The 20,747-nt window shown below is 24.4% G+C and overlaps 4 non-coding genes across 4 annotated transcripts; all 4 read right to left on the reverse strand.

Annotated features, from left to right (window-relative positions):
• Positions 1-219: 219 nt before the first annotated feature.
• Positions 220-338, reverse strand: LOC123304152. The gene has a single exon (XR_006536199.1). It is a non-coding gene; the product is annotated as a 5S ribosomal RNA (ribosomal RNA).
• Positions 339-6,708: 6,370 nt separating this feature from the next.
• Positions 6,709-6,827, reverse strand: LOC123304153. Its single transcript, XR_006536200.1, has one exon. It is a non-coding gene; the product is annotated as a 5S ribosomal RNA (ribosomal RNA).
• Positions 6,828-13,196: 6,369 nt separating this feature from the next.
• LOC123304154 lies at positions 13,197-13,315 on the reverse strand. Its single transcript, XR_006536201.1, has one exon. It is a non-coding gene; the product is annotated as a 5S ribosomal RNA (ribosomal RNA).
• Positions 13,316-19,675: 6,360 nt separating this feature from the next.
• Positions 19,676-19,794, reverse strand: LOC123304155. The gene has a single exon (XR_006536202.1). It is a non-coding gene; the product is annotated as a 5S ribosomal RNA (ribosomal RNA).
• Positions 19,795-20,747: the final 953 nt, after the last annotated feature.

Here is a 20,747-nt window from a genome sequence, read left to right on the forward strand (position 1 = left end):
AATTTATATTATTTTATATTCATTTGAAATATTAAAAAAACTTCTCGCTTTAAAGTAACCATGATATGAGTTATAAATGCAATAAAATTTTATACAAAAAATAATATTTATTTGTTGATGAATAATATAAAAGGTTTACATTTCTAAATAACATATATTTATATATGGTGTGTAAAAAAAAAGAAAAGAAGAAAAATAATTTATATTTTTAATATAAAAAGGCAACCGCACACAGTGTTCCCAAGCGGTCACCCATCCAAGTACTGACTGTGCCCAATGTTGCTTAACTTCGGTGATCGGACGAGAACCGGTGTTTTCAACGTGGTATGGCTGTTGCCAGTAATAAATGAAAATTTTTACAAATATATATTTTTCATAAATATCATTAATATTAAAGTATATTATTAAAATTTTCAATGAAGTAATCAATTTAAATATATACTTATTTATTATACCATATATTTTAAATAAAAATGCAACCGCACACAGTATTCTCAAGTGGCCACCCATCCGTGGTACTGACTGTGGCAAATGTTTCTAAACTATTATTTTATAAAATATTTATACAAAAAATAATTTACTCTTATCAAATATTAATTTGTGGCCTGTATTAAGGCCTATGTTATTTTCATTTTTTAGCAAAAATAATGAAATATTTCAATATATTATTAAAGTAACAGATCATTTCTTTTTTGGTGCTGCTTTTTTAATTTTTGTAGGAGATGATTTGGCAACAGAAGCTTTCTTAGCTTTTGGTGCTTTCGGTTTACGAGCAGGGCTACTTTTGGCAGCGGATTTTGTACTTTTTGCTGGTTTTGCTTTAACTGGTGCTTTTTTTGATGCCGCTGATGATTTTGCAGTAACTTTTTTAGCAGCAGTTGATGATGATGGAGTCGCTTTTTTTGCTTTAGGCTTTTTGGCTGCCAATGATGTAGTTGTGGCTTTCTTTTCTTTTGGTGCCCGTTTACTTTTAGCACTCTTTGCTGAACCTTTTGCTCCACTTTCTTTTTTGGATACTTTTGATTTAGCTGAAGAATTAGATGAAGCGGAAGCAGCCAATTTGAATGAACCAGATGCACCTTTACCTTTAGTTTGTACCAAGGCTCCCTCAGTTACAGCAGCTTTTAAATATTTTTTAATAAATGGTGAAATTTTATCAGAATCCACTTTATAATTTGCAGCTAAATATTTTTTAATTGCTTGTAATGATGAACCACCACGTTCTTTTAAATTTTTAATTGCGTTAACAACCATTTCTGATGTACGTGGATGTGTTGGTTTTGAATGTTGTTTTGTACGTTTAGCACCAGAAGCTGTTGCTTTTTTTGTTGGTGTTGTAGAAGCAGCAGTAACCGCAGTTGCTGCAACAGCTGTAGAATTTTCTTCGGCCATATTTTTTACTTTATAAAAATAATGTATTTATTATAAATATTTAAATGATAAAATATAATAATTCTATCAAATAAAAAATAAAGGTTTTCAATTATATCATTATTCACAATAATATAAGTCCCTATGTAAGTCAAAGTACCATGTAGAAAACACATAAAAATTAAATAGTATTTCTAATTTACTGTCGTAGTAAACATGATTTATTTTTTCAATTTCTATAATATATAAAATAATAAATTATAAATTTAATAATAATATTTATTTTATAAATTAAAATATATTTAATTTTTTTATTAACAATTATTAATAAACATAGTTTAATATTAATTATTTCAATCATACAAAACAATAATATTTTTAAGGTAAACTTAAAAAGTATATATTTTTATTTTTTATTTAATATCGATTTATTATAAATTATTAGTATATAAATAATTAAAAAATTTAATATATAAATATATATATTATAGTATAAGATTTCATTTTTAGAAAAACTTTTTTTGTCAATAATGAAAACGTATTATTATGAAATGTGTTAATCGAACATTGACAAAATATATTTCATTAGAAAATACTTTTATTTATGCATTAATATCAATAATTAACTATTAAATTAATTTTTTCATAATTATATAAAGAAATTTTATACTGATATAAGTATTTATATATTATAATATTTATTTTAAATATAAAAAAATTTATGACAAAATATATTATTAGAGTATTTGTTGAGATTAATATAAGATTATTTTAAATAAGAATTAATTTATATAATTATTAAAATATTATTAATTTTATGTTATGTAATTTTAATAAAAATAAATAATAATAATAAATATAAAAATTTTTTAACAATTTAAATTTTATATGATCTAAATAATTTTGTTAAGTACGATATGAGAAATCATTGTAAGCTTCGTTAAGAAACTTTGTAATATAAAATAATAATAATAATATTAAATATATAAATAAATAAAATAAATTTGATACATATTTTTGGTTCATTCTGTGTATAAATCAAAGGATACCGAATAATTGGTAACGGATGCGATATATTATAGTATCGAGTATTAAAACATAATATATAAATTTATCTTGTTATTCAAATTTTTTGTTACTTAACTTATGTATTTAGAAAATTTATAATATTATTTATATAATTGACATAAAATCTTATAAATTGAAATTTTATTAATATGTATCAAAAGAAGAGAGTAACGTATTGATATAATATCAAAGGATACTGATTATTTAAATAACGAATACGTCATATATTGTTTGTGTAACAAAGTTCACTTGGCCATCTAGTTGAAAATAACATTTTCAATAGAAAGTTTATATGCTTTTTTTTTTCTTTAATTATTAAAAAAATAAATTGAAATTTAATTCAATCAAATTTTATAATAATTTTTAAAAAATTTTTCCTTTTAAAAAATATTTTGTGATGTTGTGATAATATGTATTAATACAAGTGCATCCTGATACTTTTATCTCTAGTAAAGGTATGAGTATCATGAACAGTTTTGTTATCTAATGATATTATTTTGATAATATTTTGTGTATATTCTTATAATATTTTGTCTAAATATCATCATAATACAATATTATTTTGATAATATTTTATGAATATTCTTATAATATGTTACCTAAATGTCATCATAATATGATGAATTATTTCCATAATAACATATAAAAAAGAAAAAAAAAAAAAAGAATCATTAATTTATAATTATTTAAATTGATTCTTTAAAAAAATATTATAATATATTATTTATAAAAATAATTTTTACTCTTATTTTAAATAAATTTGTGGCCTTTTATTAAAAGGCCTATGATCGATGTATTATTATTATAAAAATTAATGCAATGTTTTTAATTTATGCTTTCTTTTCAGTTTTCTTTGGTAATAACACTGCTTGAATGTTTGGTAATACACCACCTTGAGCAATTGTTACACCAGATAATAATTTATTTAATTCTTCATCATTACGAATTGCCAATTGTAAATGACGTGGAATGATACGTGTTTTTTTGTTATCACGGGCAGCATTACCAGCTAACTCGAGAACTTCTGCAGCCAAATATTCCATAACAGCAGCCAAATATACTGGGGCACCAGCACCTACTCGTTCAGCATAATTTCCTTTTCGTAATAATCTGTGAATTCTTCCAACAGGAAATTGTAATCCTGCTCGGCTTGATCTTGACTTTGCCTTTCCCTTTACTTTACCACCTTTACCTCGTCCAGACATAGCGAATAAATTTATTTAATTAATATTTTTTTTTGTAAATATAATCACACAGATGTGTACGTTACGGGGATTGTAACATAAATGTTTAAAATGTTATTTGGGTATTTTAATTTATAATATTTATAAAATATAAAACTTTAAAAATAAACCAATCACCTTATAGTATTATTTTCAGCCAATCAGAGAGTAGTATTCATTTTTATTGTTATATCCATCTTCGCGTATATAATACGCTAGTTGTATACACGACACGCTCATACATATACTGACTGGTGTTCTGTAACTATCTGTGTATATTAATTGTTTGTAACAATGCCACCAAAAACAAGTGGAAAAGCAGCAAAAAAAGCTGGCAAAGCTCAAAAAAATATATCAAAGAGTGATAAGAAAAAGAAGAGGAAGCGCAAGGAATCATATGCAATTTACATTTACAAAGTATTAAAACAAGTGCATCCTGATACTGGTATCTCTAGTAAAGCTATGAGTATCATGAACAGTTTTGTTAATGATATTTTTGAACGTATTGCTGCTGAAGCATCACGTTTAGCACATTATAATAAACGTTCAACAATCACAAGTCGGGAAATTCAAACCGCAGTTCGATTATTATTACCTGGTGAATTGGCAAAGCACGCTGTTAGTGAAGGTACTAAAGCTGTTACAAAATATACAAGTTCAAAATAAATAAATCGAAAATATTATTTAATTGATAACATAAAAATACATCAACATATAAAAACGGCTCTCTTTTTAAGAGAGCCATCAAATTTTTTAAATAAGAGTAAATTATTTTTATATATACAAAAAAATTAAATAAACAATTATTAATATCATATTTAATATAAAATTTTATATATTAATAGCTTGAATATATCTATTATTAGTATATCAATATTATTAATTTTAAATATAATAAAGGATATCGCGGAATATATATCGTAAATCAGTGTAATGCAAATGCATTACATTACCTTTATTATTTTCATTTTACATTTACTACTTGTTTATGTACGCTTATAATTATTAGAAAAATATTTTTAATAATTTTAAAAAATAAATGAAATAATAAAAATTTAATAATAAATTATTTATTGAAAGTATAAAAAATGGTATAGCAAAATCTTTATTTTCTTTGATTAAGGCGAAATGTTTTATTAGTTATAAATTCGATAATCTCCTATCGATACTTGTTACTCTTAACTTGTATATATAAAAAATATAATAGTATATTAATTTATAATAAAATTTTTTCAAAAATTCAATAAGTTATTGTAAAATAAAATAGATAATATACAAATTATAATTTATTATTGCAGATATATTACAATAAAAAAAAAAAATAAAAATATTTGGTAATGTATGTTATAAACAAAATAATTTGTTGTAAACAAATTATATAATATGTTATATTTATTAACAAATTTATTTACTCTTATATAAATAAAATTAGTGGCTTCCCAAAAAGGAAAGCCTGTTTAAATTTATCGGATGTATTAAATATTCTTTAATAAATTTACTAAATATTTTAAGTAAATTATTATATTTTCTTAACCTCCAAAACCATACAAAGTACGACCTTGTCGTTTTAATGCATATACAACATCCATAGCTGTAACTGTTTTACGTTTTGCGTGTTCAGTATATGTAACAGCATCCCGAATAACATTTTCAAGGAATACTTTAAGTACACCACGTGTTTCTTCATAAATTAAACCAGAGATACGTTTTACTCCACCTCGTCGTGCTAAACGACGAATTGCAGGTTTTGTAATACCTTGGATATTATCACGCAAAACTTTTCTATGACGTTTTGCACCCCCTTTTCCAAGACCCTTTCCACCTTTTCCTCTGCCAGTCATTTTAATAAAAAATTATTTACAATATTTTAACGAACGGATAACACGTGTGTTAACCTCACAAGTATTGTAATGTATGTGAGCGCCGGTACAATTGTGCCTTTTTATATAAAGCATTAAAGATTTTTTAAGCCACGCCTATACAATTTGATTAGTCCATACTCTGATAGCTATCCAATAGGATATGACAACAAAAATTTTGAAATTTCATATAAATATAAATACAACACATTTATTTCGCATTTAAACATTTGACTTAGTAGTATCAAATTGTCGAATATAATTTTTAAAATTGTGTGTTTTTTTGTAAAAACATTATTATTTGAAAATGGCTAGAACCAAGCAAACTGCACGTAAATCAACTGGTGGTAAAGCACCAAGAAAACAATTAGCAACGAAAGCTGCACGTAAAAGTGCACCAGCAACTGGTGGAGTAAAAAAACCACACAGATATCGTCCTGGTACAGTAGCTTTACGAGAAATTCGTCGTTATCAAAAAAGTACTGAATTGTTAATTCGTAAATTACCATTCCAACGTTTAGTACGTGAAATTGCACAAGATTTTAAAACCGATTTACGTTTTCAAAGTTCAGCTGTTATGGCATTACAAGAAGCTAGTGAAGCCTATTTAGTAGGTTTATTTGAAGATACCAATTTATGCGCAATTCATGCAAAGCGTGTTACAATTATGCCTAAGGATATACAATTGGCAAGACGTATTCGTGGAGAACGTGCATAAGCGTTTTAAATGACAATTTAAAAAAAAAAAAACAAATAAGAAATATTTTCGGTCCTATATATAGGACCAACATATATTATTAAATAAGAGTATATTATTTTTATTAAAAAATATATATATATATATATATATATATATATATATATATATATATATATAAATATAAATTATTGAAATAAAATTAAACATTATTAAAATTTTGTTATAATTATAAGCGATTGCTATTTCTAAAAATAAATAAATTTCATAAAATTTATATTATTTTATATTCATTTGAAATATTAAAAAAACTTCTCGCTTTAAAGTAACCATGATATGAGTTATAAATGCAATAAAATTTTATACAAAAAATAATATTTATTTGTTGATGAATAATATAAAAGGTTTACATTTCTAAATAACATATATTTATATATGGTGTGTAAAAAAAAAGAAAAGAAGAAAAATAATTTATATTTTTAATATAAAAAGGCAACCGCACACAGTGTTCCCAAGCGGTCACCCATCCAAGTACTGACTGTGCCCAATGTTGCTTAACTTCGGTGATCGGACGAGAACCGGTGTTTTCAACGTGGTATGGCTGTTGCCAGTAATAAATGAAAATTTTTACAAATATATATTTTTCATAAATATCATTAATATTAAAGTATATTATTAAAATTTTCAATGAAGTAATCAATTTAAATATATACTTATTTATTATACCATATATTTTAAATAAAAATGCAACCGCACACAGTATTCTCAAGTGGCCACCCATCCGTGGTACTGACTGTGGCAAATGTTTCTAAACTATTATTTTATAAAATATTTATACAAAAAATAATTTACTCTTATCAAATATTAATTTGTGGCCTGTATTAAGGCCTATGTTATTTTCATTTTTTAGCAAAAATAATGAAATATTTCAATATATTATTAAAGTAACAGATCATTTCTTTTTTGGTGCTGCTTTTTTAATTTTTGTAGGAGATGATTTGGCAACAGAAGCTTTCTTAGCTTTTGGTGCTTTCGGTTTACGAGCAGGGCTACTTTTGGCAGCGGATTTTGTACTTTTTGCTGGTTTTGCTTTAACTGGTGCTTTTTTTGATGCCGCTGATGATTTTGCAGTAACTTTTTTAGCAGCAGTTGATGATGATGGAGTCGCTTTTTTTGCTTTAGGCTTTTTGGCTGCCAATGATGTAGTTGTGGCTTTCTTTTCTTTTGGTGCCCGTTTACTTTTAGCACTCTTTGCTGAACCTTTTGCTCCACTTTCTTTTTTGGATACTTTTGATTTAGCTGAAGAATTAGATGAAGCGGAAGCAGCCAATTTGAATGAACCAGATGCACCTTTACCTTTAGTTTGTACCAAGGCTCCCTCAGTTACAGCAGCTTTTAAATATTTTTTAATAAATGGTGAAATTTTATCAGAATCCACTTTATAATTTGCAGCTAAATATTTTTTAATTGCTTGTAATGATGAACCACCACGTTCTTTTAAATTTTTAATTGCGTTAACAACCATTTCTGATGTACGTGGATGTGTTGGTTTTGAATGTTGTTTTGTACGTTTAGCACCAGAAGCTGTTGCTTTTTTTGTTGGTGTTGTAGAAGCAGCAGTAACCGCAGTTGCTGCAACAGCTGTAGAATTTTCTTCGGCCATATTTTTTACTTTATAAAAATAATGTATTTATTATAAATATTTAAATGATAAAATATAATAATTCTATCAAATAAAAAATAAAGGTTTTCAATTATATCATTATTCACAATAATATAAGTCCCTATGTAAGTCAAAGTACCATGTAGAAAACACATAAAAATTAAATAGTATTTCTAATTTACTGTCGTAGTAAACATGATTTATTTTTTCAATTTCTATAATATATAAAATAATAAATTATAAATTTAATAATAATATTTATTTTATAAATTAAAATATATTTAATTTTTTTATTAACAATTATTAATAAACATAGTTTAATATTAATTATTTCAATCATACAAAACAATAATATTTTTAAGGTAAACTTAAAAAGTATATATTTTTATTTTTTATTTAATATCGATTTATTATAAATTATTAGTATATAAATAATTAAAAAATTTAATATATAAATATATATATTATAGTATAAGATTTCATTTTTAGAAAAACTTTTTTTGTCAATAATGAAAACGTATTATTATGAAATGTGTTAATCGAACATTGACAAAATATATTTCATTAGAAAATACTTTTATTTATGCATTAATATCAATAATTAACTATTAAATTAATTTTTTCATAATTATATAAAGAAATTTTATACTGATATAAGTATTTATATATTATAATATTTATTTTAAATATAAAAAAATTTATGACAAAATATATTATTAGAGTATTTGTTGAGATTAATATAAGATTATTTTAAATAAGAATTAATTTATATAATTATTAAAATATTATTAATTTTATGTTATGTAATTTTAATAAAAATAAATAATAATAATAAATATAAAAATTTTTTAACAATTTAAATTTTATATGATCTAAATAATTTTGTTAAGTACGATATGAGAAATCATTGTAAGCTTCGTTAAGAAACTTTGTAATATAAAATAATAATAATAATATTAAATATATAAATAAATAAAATAAATTTGATACATATTACATATTTTTGGTTCATTCTGTGTATAAATCAAAGGATACCGAATAATTGGTAACGGATGCGATATATTATAGTATCGAGTATTAAAACATAATATATAAATTTATCTTGTTATTCAAATTTTTTGTTACTTAACTTATGTATTTAGAAAATTTATAATATTATTTATATAATTGACATAAAATCTTATAAATTGAAATTTTATTAATATGTATCAAAAGAAGAGAGTAACGTATTGATATAATATCAAAGGATACTGATTATTTAAATAACGAATACGTCATATATTGTTTGTGTAACAAAGTTCACTTGGCCATCTAGTTGAAAATAACATTTTCAATAGAAAGTTTATATGCTTTTTTTTTTCTTTAATTATTAAAAAAATAAATTGAAATTTAATTCAATCAAATTTTATAATAATTTTTAAAAAATTTTTCCTTTTAAAAAATATTTTGTGATGTTGTGATAATATGTATTAATACAAGTGCATCCTGATACTTTTATCTCTAGTAAAGGTATGAGTATCATGAACAGTTTTGTTATCTAATGATATTATTTTGATAATATTTTGTGTATATTCTTATAATATTTTGTCTAAATATCATCATAATACAATATTATTTTGATAATATTTTATGAATATTCTTATAATATGTTACCTAAATGTCATCATAATATGATGAATTATTTCCATAATAACATATAAAAAAGAAAAAAAAAAAAAAAGAATCATTAATTTATAATTATTTAAATTGATTCTTTAAAAAAATATTATAATATATTATTTATAAAAATAATTTTTACTCTTATTTTAAATAAATTTGTGGCCTTTTATTAAAAGGCCTATGATCGATGTATTATTATTATAAAAATTAATGCAATGTTTTTAATTTATGCTTTCTTTTCAGTTTTCTTTGGTAATAACACTGCTTGAATGTTTGGTAATACACCACCTTGAGCAATTGTTACACCAGATAATAATTTATTTAATTCTTCATCATTACGAATTGCCAATTGTAAATGACGTGGAATGATACGTGTTTTTTTTGTTATCACGGGCAGCATTACCAGCTAACTCGAGAACTTCTGCAGCCAAATATTCCATAACAGCAGCCAAATATACTGGGGCACCAGCACCTACTCGTTCAGCATAATTTCCTTTTCGTAATAATCTGTGAATTCTTCCAACAGGAAATTGTAATCCTGCTCGGCTTGATCTTGACTTTGCCTTTCCCTTTACTTTACCACCTTTACCTCGTCCAGACATAGCGAATAAATTTATTTAATTAATATTTTTTTTTGTAAATATAATCACACAGATGTGTACGTTACGGGGATTGTAACATAAATGTTTAAAATGTTATTTGGGTATTTTAATTTATAATATTTATAAAATATAAAACTTTAAAAATAAACCAATCACCTTATAGTATTATTTTCAGCCAATCAGAGAGTAGTATTCATTTTTATTGTTATATCCATCTTCGCGTATATAATACGCTAGTTGTATACACGACACGCTCATACATATACTGACTGGTGTTCTGTAACTATCTGTGTATATTAATTGTTTGTAACAATGCCACCAAAAACAAGTGGAAAAGCAGCAAAAAAAGCTGGCAAAGCTCAAAAAAATATATCAAAGAGTGATAAGAAAAAGAAGAGGAAGCGCAAGGAATCATATGCAATTTACATTTACAAAGTATTAAAACAAGTGCATCCTGATACTGGTATCTCTAGTAAAGCTATGAGTATCATGAACAGTTTTGTTAATGATATTTTTGAACGTATTGCTGCTGAAGCATCACGTTTAGCACATTATAATAAACGTTCAACAATCACAAGTCGGGAAATTCAAACCGCAGTTCGATTATTATTACCTGGTGAATTGGCAAAGCACGCTGTTAGTGAAGGTACTAAAGCTGTTACAAAATATACAAGTTCAAAATAAATAAATCGAAAATATTATTTAATTGATAACATAAAAATACATCAACATATAAAAATGGCTCTCTTTTTAAGAGAGCCATCAAATTTTTTAAATAAGAGTAAATTATTTTTATATATACAAAAAAATTAAATAAACAATTATTAATATCATATTTAATATAAAATTTTATATATTAATAGCTTGAATATATCTATTATTAGTATATCAATATTATTAATTTTAAATATAATAAAGGATATCGCGGAATATATATCGTAAATCAGTGTAATGCAAATGCATTACATTACCTTTATTATTTTCATTTTACATTTACTACTTGTTTATGTACGCTTATAATTATTAGAAAAATATTTTTAATAATTTTAAAAAATAAATGAAATAATAAAAATTTAATAATAAATTATTTATTGAAAGTATAAAAAATGGTATAGCAAAATCTTTATTTTCTTTGATTAAGGCGAAATGTTTTATTAGTTATAAATTCGATAATCTCCTATCGATACTTGTTACTCTTAACTTGTATATATAAAAAATATAATAGTATATTAATTTATAATAAAATTTTTTCAAAAATTCAATAAGTTATTGTAAAATAAAATAGATAATATACAAATTATAATTTATTATTGCAGATATATTACAATAAAAAAAAAAAATAAAAATATTTGGTAATGTATGTTATAAACAAAATAATTTGTTGTAAACAAATTATATAATATGTTATATTTATTAACAAATTTATTTACTCTTATATAAATAAAATTAGTGGCTTCCCAAAAAGGAAAGCCTGTTTAAATTTATCGGATGTATTAAATATTCTTTAATAAATTTACTAAATATTTTAAGTAAATTATTATATTTTCTTAACCTCCAAAACCATACAAAGTACGACCTTGTCGTTTTAATGCATATACAACATCCATAGCTGTAACTGTTTTACGTTTTGCGTGTTCAGTATATGTAACAGCATCCCGAATAACATTTTCAAGGAATACTTTAAGTACACCACGTGTTTCTTCATAAATTAAACCAGAGATACGTTTTACTCCACCTCGTCGTGCTAAACGACGAATTGCAGGTTTTGTAATACCTTGGATATTATCACGCAAAACTTTTCTATGACGTTTTGCACCCCCTTTTCCAAGACCCTTTCCACCTTTTCCTCTGCCAGTCATTTTAATAAAAAATTATTTACAATATTTTAACGAACGGATAACACGTGTGTTAACCTCACAAGTATTGTAATGTATGTGAGCGCCGGTACAATTGTGCCTTTTTATATAAAGCATTAAAGATTTTTTAAGCCACGCCTATACAATTTGATTAGTCCATACTCTGATAGCTATCCAATAGGATATGACAACAAAAATTTTGAAATTTCATATAAATATAAATACAACACATTTATTTCGCATTTAAACATTTGACTTTGTAGTATCAAATTGTCGAATATAATTTTTAAAATTGTGTGTTTTTTTGTAAAAACATTATTATTTGAAAATGGCTAGAACCAAGCAAACTGCACGTAAATCAACTGGTGGTAAAGCACCAAGAAAACAATTAGCAACGAAAGCTGCACGTAAAAGTGCACCAGCAACTGGTGGAGTAAAAAAACCACACAGATATCGTCCTGGTACAGTAGCTTTACGAGAAATTCGTCGTTATCAAAAAAGTACTGAATTGTTAATTCGTAAATTACCATTCCAACGTTTAGTACGTGAAATTGCACAAGATTTTAAAACCGATTTACGTTTTCAAAGTTCAGCTGTTATGGCATTACAAGAAGCTAGTGAAGCCTATTTAGTAGGTTTATTTGAAGATACCAATTTATGCGCAATTCATGCAAAGCGTGTTACAATTATGCCTAAGGATATACAATTGGCAAGACGTATTCGTGGAGAACGTGCATAAGCGTTTTAAATGACAATTTAAAAAAAAAAAAACAAATAAGAAATATTTTCGGTCCTATATATAGGACCAACATATATTATTAAATAAGAGTATATTATTTTTATTAAAAAATATATATATATATATATATATATATATATATATATATAAATATAAATTATTGAAATAAAATTAAACATTATTAAAATTTTGTTATAATTATAAGCGATTGCTATTTCTAAAAATAAATAAATTTCATAAAATTTATATTATTTTATATTCATTTGAAATATTAAAAAAACTTCTCGCTTTAAAGTAACCATGATATGAGTTATAAATGCAATAAAATTTTATACAAAAAATAATATTTATTTGTTGATGAATAATATAAAAGGTTTACATTTCTAAATAACATATATTTATATATGGTGTGTAAAAAAAAAGAAAAGAAGAAAAATAATTTATATTTTTAATATAAAAAGGCAACCGCACACAGTGTTCCCAAGCGGTCACCCATCCAAGTACTGACTGTGCCCAATGTTGCTTAACTTCGGTGATCGGACGAGAACCGGTGTTTTCAACGTGGTATGGCTGTTGCCAGTAATAAATGAAAATTTTTACAAATATATATTTTTCATAAATATCATTAATATTAAAGTATATTATTAAAATTTTCAATGAAGTAATCAATTTAAATATATACTTATTTATTATACCATATATTTTAAATAAAAATGCAACCGCACACAGTATTCTCAAGTGGCCACCCATCCGTGGTACTGACTGTGGCAAATGTTTCTAAACTATTATTTTATAAAATATTTATACAAAAAATAATTTACTCTTATCAAATATTAATTTGTGGCCTGTATTAAGGCCTATGTTATTTTCATTTTTTAGCAAAAATAATGAAATATTTCAATATATTATTAAAGTAACAGATCATTTCTTTTTTGGTGCTGCTTTTTTAATTTTTGTAGGAGATGATTTGGCAACAGAAGCTTTCTTAGCTTTTGGTGCTTTCGGTTTACGAGCAGGGCTACTTTTGGCAGCGGATTTTGTACTTTTTGCTGGTTTTGCTTTAACTGGTGCTTTTTTTGATGCCGCTGATGATTTTGCAGTAACTTTTTTAGCAGCAGTTGATGATGATGGAGTCGCTTTTTTTGCTTTAGGCTTTTTGGCTGCCAATGATGTAGTTGTGGCTTTCTTTTCTTTTGGTGCCCGGTTACTTTTAGCACTCTTTGCTGAACCTTTTGCTCCACTTTCTTTTTTGGATACTTTTGATTTAGCTGAAGAATTAGATGAAGCGGAAGCAGCCAATTTGAATGAACCAGATGCACCTTTACCTTTAGTTTGTACCAAGGCTCCCTCAGTTACAGCAGCTTTTAAATATTTTTTAATAAATGGTGAAATTTTATCAGAATCCACTTTATAATTTGCAGCTAAATATTTTTTAATTGCTTGTAATGATGAACCACCACGTTCTTTTAAATTTTTAATTGCGTTAACAACCATTTCTGATGTACGTGGATGTGTTGGTTTTGAATGTTGTTTTGTACGTTTAGCACCAGAAGCTGTTGCTTTTTTTGTTGGTGTTGTAGAAGCAGCAGTAACCGCAGTTGCTGCAACAGCTGTAGAATTTTCTTCGGCCATATTTTTTACTTTATAAAAATAATGTATTTATTATAAATATTTAAATGATAAAATATAATAATTCTATCAAATAAAAAATAAAGGTTTTCAATTATATCATTATTCACAATAATATAAGTCCCTATGTAAGTCAAAGTACCATGTAGAAAACACATAAAAATTAAATAGTATTTCTAATTTACTGTCGTAGTAAACATGATTTATTTTTTCAATTTCTATAATATATAAAATAATAAATTATAAATTTAATAATAATATTTATTTTATAAATTAAAATATATTTAATTTTTTTATTAACAATTATTAATAAACATAGTTTAATATTAATTATTTCAATCATACAAAACAATAATATTTTTAAGGTAAACTTAAAAAGTATATATTTTTATTTTTTATTTAATATCGATTTATTATAAATTATTAGTATATAAATAATTAAAAAATTTAATATATAAATATATATATTATAGTATAAGATTTCATTTTTAGAAAAACTTTTTTTGTCAATAATGAAAACGTATTATTATGAAATGTGTTAATCGAACATTGACAAAATATATTTCATTAGAAAATACTTTTATTTATGCATTAATATCAATAATTAACTATTAAATTAATTTTTTCATAATTATATAAAGAAATTTTATACTGATATAAGTATTTATATATTATAATATTTATTTTAAATATAAAAAAATTTATGACAAAATATATTATTAGAGTATTTGTTGAGATTAATATAAGATTATTTTAAATAAGAATTAATTTATATAATTATTAAAATATTATTAATTTTATGTTATGTAATTTTAATAAAAATAAATAATAATAATAAATATAAAAATTTTTTAACAATTTAAATTTTATATGATCTAAATAATTTTGTTAAGTACGATATGAGAAATCATTGTAAGCTTCGTTAAGAAACTTTGTAATATAAAATAATAATAATAATATTAAATATATAAATAAATAAAATAAATTTGATACATATTTTTGGTTCATTCTGTGTATAAATCAAAGGATACCGAATAATTGGTAACGGATGCGATATATTATAGTATCGAGTATTAAAACATAATATATAAATTTATCTTGTTATTCAAATTTTTTGTTACTTAACTTATGTATTTAGAAAATTTATAATATTATTTATATAATTGACATAAAATCTTATAAATTGAAATTTTATTAATATGTATCAAAAGAAGAGAGTAACGTATTGATATAATATCAAAGGATACTGATTATTTAAATAACGAATACGTCATATATTGTTTGTGTAACAAAGTTCACTTGGCCATCTAGTTGAAAATAACATTTTCAATAGAAAGTTTATATGCTTTTTTTTTTCTTTAATTATTAAAAAAATAAATTGAAATTTAATTCAATCAAATTTTATAATAATTTTTAAAAAATTTTTCCTTTTAAAAAATATTTTGTGATGTTGTGATAATATGTATTAATACAAGTGCATCCTGATACTTTTATCTCTAGTAAAGGTATGAGTATCATGAACAGTTTTGTTATCTAATGATATTATTTTGATAATATTTTGTGTATATTCTTATAATATTTTGTCTAAATATCATCATAATACAATATTATTTTGATAATATTTTATGAATATTCTTATAATATGTTACCTAAATGTCATCATAATATGATGAATTATTTCCATAATAACATAAAAAAAAGAAAAAAAAAAAAAAGAATCATTAATTTATAATTATTTAAATTGATTCTTTAAAAAAATATTATAATATATTATTTATAAAAATAATTTTTACTCTTATTTTAAATAAATTTGTGGCCTTTTATTAAAAGGCCTATGATCGATGTATTATTATTATAAAAATTAATGCAATGTTTTTAATTTATGCTTTCTTTTCAGTTTTCTTTGGTAATAACACTGCTTGAATGTTTGGTAATACACCACCTTGAGCAATTGTTACACCAGATAATAATTTATTTAATTCTTCATCATTACGAATTGCCAATTGTAAATGACGTGGAATGATACGTGTTTTTTTGTTATCACGGGCAGCATTACCAGCTAACTCGAGAACTTCTGCAGCCAAATATTCCATAACAGCAGCCAAATATACTGGGGCACCAGCACCTACTCGTTCAGCATAATTTCCTTTTCGTAATAATCTGTGAATTCTTCCAACAGGAAATTGTAATCCTGCTCGGCTTGATCTTGACTTTGCCTTTCCCTTTACTTTACCACCTTTACCTCGTCCAGACATAGCGAATAAATTTATTTAATTAATATTTTTTTTTGTAAATATAATCACACAGCTGTGTACGTTACGGGGATTGTAACATAAATGTTTAAAATGTTATTTGGGTATTTTAATTTATAATATTTATAAAATATAAAACTTTAAAAATAAACCAATCACCTTATAGTATTATTTTCAGCCAATCAGAGAGTAGTATTCATTTTTATTGTTATATCCATCTTCGCGTATATAATACGCTAGTTGTATACACGACACGCTCATACATATACTGACTGGTGTTCTGTAACTATCTGTGTATATTAATTGTTTGTAACAATGCCACCAAAAACAAGTGGAAAAGCAGCAAAAAAAGCTGGCAAAGCTCAAAAAAATATATCAAAGAGTGATAAGAAAAAGAAGAGGAAGCGCAAGGAATCATATGCAATTTACATTTACAAAGTATTAAAACAAGTGCATCCTGATACTGGTATCTCTAGTAAAGCTATGAGTATCATGAACAGTTTTGTTAATGATATTTTTGAACGTATTGCTGCTGAAGCATCACGTTTAGCACATTATAATAAACGTTCAACAATCACAAGTCGGGAAATTCAAACCGCAGTTCGATTATTATTACCTGGTGAATTGGCAAAGCACGCTGTTAGTGAAGGTACTAAAGCTGTTACAAAATATACAAGTTCAAAATAAATAAATCGAAAATATTATTTAATTGATAACATAAAAATACATCAACATATAAAAACGGCTCTCTTTTTAAGAGAGCCATCAAATTTTTTAAATAAGAGTAAATTATTTTTATATATACAAAAAAATTAAATAAACAATTATTAATATCATATTTAATATAAAATTTTATATATTAATAGCTTGAATATATCTATTATTAGTATATCAATATTATTAATTTTAAATATAATAAAGGATATCGCGGAATATATATCGTAAATCAGTGTAATGCAAATGCATTACATTACCTTTATTATTTTCATTTTACATTTACTACTTGTTTATGTACGCTTATAATTATTAGAAAAATATTTTTAATAATTTTAAAAAATAAATGAAATAATAAAAATTTAATAATAAATTATTTATTGAAAGTATAAAAAATGGTATAGCAAAATCTTTATTTTCTTTGATTAAGGCGAAATGTTTTATTAGTTATAAATTCGATAATCTCCTATCGATACTTGTTACTCTTAACTTGTATATATAAAAAATATAATAGTATATTAATTTATAATAAAATTTTTTCAAAAATTCAATAAGTTATTGTAAAATAAAATAGATAATATACAAATTATAATTTATTATTGCAGATATATTACAATAAAAAAAAAAAATAAAAATATTTGGTAATGTATGTTATAAACAAAATAATTTGTTGTAAACAAATTATATAATATGTTATATTTATTAACAAATTTATTTACTCTTATATAAATAAAATTAGTGGCTTCCCAAAAAGGAAAGCCTGTTTAAATTTATCGGATGTATTAAATATTCTTTAATAAATTTACTAAATATTTTAAGTAAATTATTATATTTTCTTAACCTCCAAAACCATACAAAGTACGACCTTGTCGTTTTAATGCATATACAACATCCATAGCTGTAACTGTTTTACGTTTTGCGTGTTCAGTATATGTAACAGCATCCCGAATAACATTTTCAAGGAATACTTTAAGTACACCACGTGTTTCTTCATAAATTAAACCAGAGATACGTTTTACTCCACCTCGTCGTGCTAAACGACGAATTGCAGGTTTTGTAATACCTTGGATATTATCACGCAAAACTTTTCTATGACGTTTTGCACCCCCTTTTCCAAGACCCTTTCCACCTTTTCCTCTGCCAGTCATTTTAATAAAAAATTATTTACAATATTTTAACGAACGGATAACACGTGTGTTAACCTCACAAGTATTGTAATGTATGTGAGCGCCGGTACAATTGTGCCTTTTTATATAAAGCATTAAAGATTTTTTAAGCCACGCCTATACAATTTGATTAGTCCATACTCTGATAGCTATCCAATAGGATATGACAACAAAAATTTTGAAATTTCATATAAATATAAATACAACACATTTATTTCGCATTTAAACATTTGACTTTGTAGTATCAAATTGTCGAATATAATTTTTAAAATTGTGTGTTTTTTTGTAAAAACATTATTATTTGAAAATGGCTAGAACCAAGCAAACTGCACGTAAATCAACTGGTGGTAAAGCACCAAGAAAACAATTAGCAACGAAAGCTGCACGTAAAAGTGCACCAGCAACTGGTGGAGTAAAAAAACCACACAGATATCGTCCTGGTACAGTAGCTTTACGAGAAATTCGTCGTTATCAAAAAAGTACTGAATTGTTAATTCGTAAATTACCATTCCAACGTTTAGTACGTGAAATTGCACAAGATTTTAAAACCGATTTACGTTTTCAAAGTTCAGCTGTTATGGCATTACAAGAAGCTAGTGAAGCCTATTTAGTAGGTTTATTTGAAGATACCAATTTATGCGCAATTCATGCAAAGCGTGTTACAATTATGCCTAAGGATATACAATTGGCAAGACGTATTCGTGGAGAACGTGCATAAGCGTTTTAAATGACAATTTAAAAAAAAAAAAACAAATAAGAAATATTTTCGGTCCTATATATAGGACCAACATATATTATTAAATAAGAGTATATTATTTTTATTAAAAAATATATATATATATATATATATATATATATATATATATAAATATAAATTATTGAAATAAAATTAAACATTATTAAAATTTTGTTATAATTATAAGCGATTGCTATTTCTAAAAATAAATAAATTTCATAAAATTTATATTATTTTATATTCATTTGAAATATTAAAAAAACTTCTCGCTTTAAAGTAACCATGATATGAGTTATAAATGCAATAAAATTTTATACAAAAAATAATATTTATTTGTTGATGAATAATATAAAAGGTTTACATTTCTAAATAACATATATTTATATATGGTGTGTAAAAAAAAAGAAAAGAAGAAAAATAATTTATATTTTTAATATAAAAAGGCAACCGCACACAGTGTTCCCAAGCGGTCACCCATCCAAGTACTGACTGTGCCCAATGTTGCTTAACTTCGGTGATCGGACGAGAACCGGTGTTTTCAACGTGGTATGGCTGTTGCCAGTAATAAATGAAAATTTTTACAAATATATATTTTTCATAAATATCATTAATATTAAAGTATATTATTAAAATTTTCAATGAAGTAATCAATTTAAATATATACTTATTTATTATACCATATATTTTAAATAAAAATGCAACCGCACACAGTATTCTCAAGTGGCCACCCATCCGTGGTACTGACTGTGGCAAATGTTTCTAAACTATTATTTTATAAAATATTTATACAAAAAATAATTTACTCTTATCAAATATTAATTTGTGGCCTGTATTAAGGCCTATGTTATTTTCATTTTTTAGCAAAAATAATGAAATATTTCAATATATTATTAAAGTAACAGATCATTTCTTTTTTGGTGCTGCTTTTTTAATTTTTGTAGGAGATGATTTGGCAACAGAAGCTTTCTTAGCTTTTGGTGCTTTCGGTTTACGAGCAGGGCTACTTTTGGCAGCGGATTTTGTACTTTTTGCTGGTTTTGCTTTAACTGGTGCTTTTTTTGATGCCGCTGATGATTTTGCAGTAACTTTTTTAGCAGCAGTTGATGATGATGGAGTCGCTTTTTTTGCTTTAGGCTTTTTGGCTGCCAATGATGTAGTTGTGGCTTTCTTTTCTTTTGGTGCCCGTTTACTTTTAGCACTCTTTGCTGAACCTTTTGCTCCACTTTCTTTTTTGGATACTTTTGATTTAGCTGAAGAATTAGATGAAGCGGAAGCAGCCAATTTGAATGAACCAGATGCACCTTTACCTTTAGTTTGTACCAAGGCTCCCTCAGTTACAGCAGCTTTTAAATATTTTTTAATAAATGGTGAAATTTTATCAGAATCCACTTTATAATTTGCAGCTAAATATTTTTTAATTGCTTGTAATGATGAACCACCACGTTCTTTTAAATTTTTAATTGCGTTAACAACCATTTCTGATGTACGTGGATGTGTTGGTTTTGAATGTTGT

This window comes from Chrysoperla carnea (genome assembly GCF_905475395.1).
Source record: "Chrysoperla carnea chromosome X unlocalized genomic scaffold, inChrCarn1.1 SUPER_X_unloc_25, whole genome shotgun sequence".
Taxonomy (NCBI): domain Eukaryota; kingdom Metazoa; phylum Arthropoda; class Insecta; order Neuroptera; family Chrysopidae; genus Chrysoperla; species Chrysoperla carnea.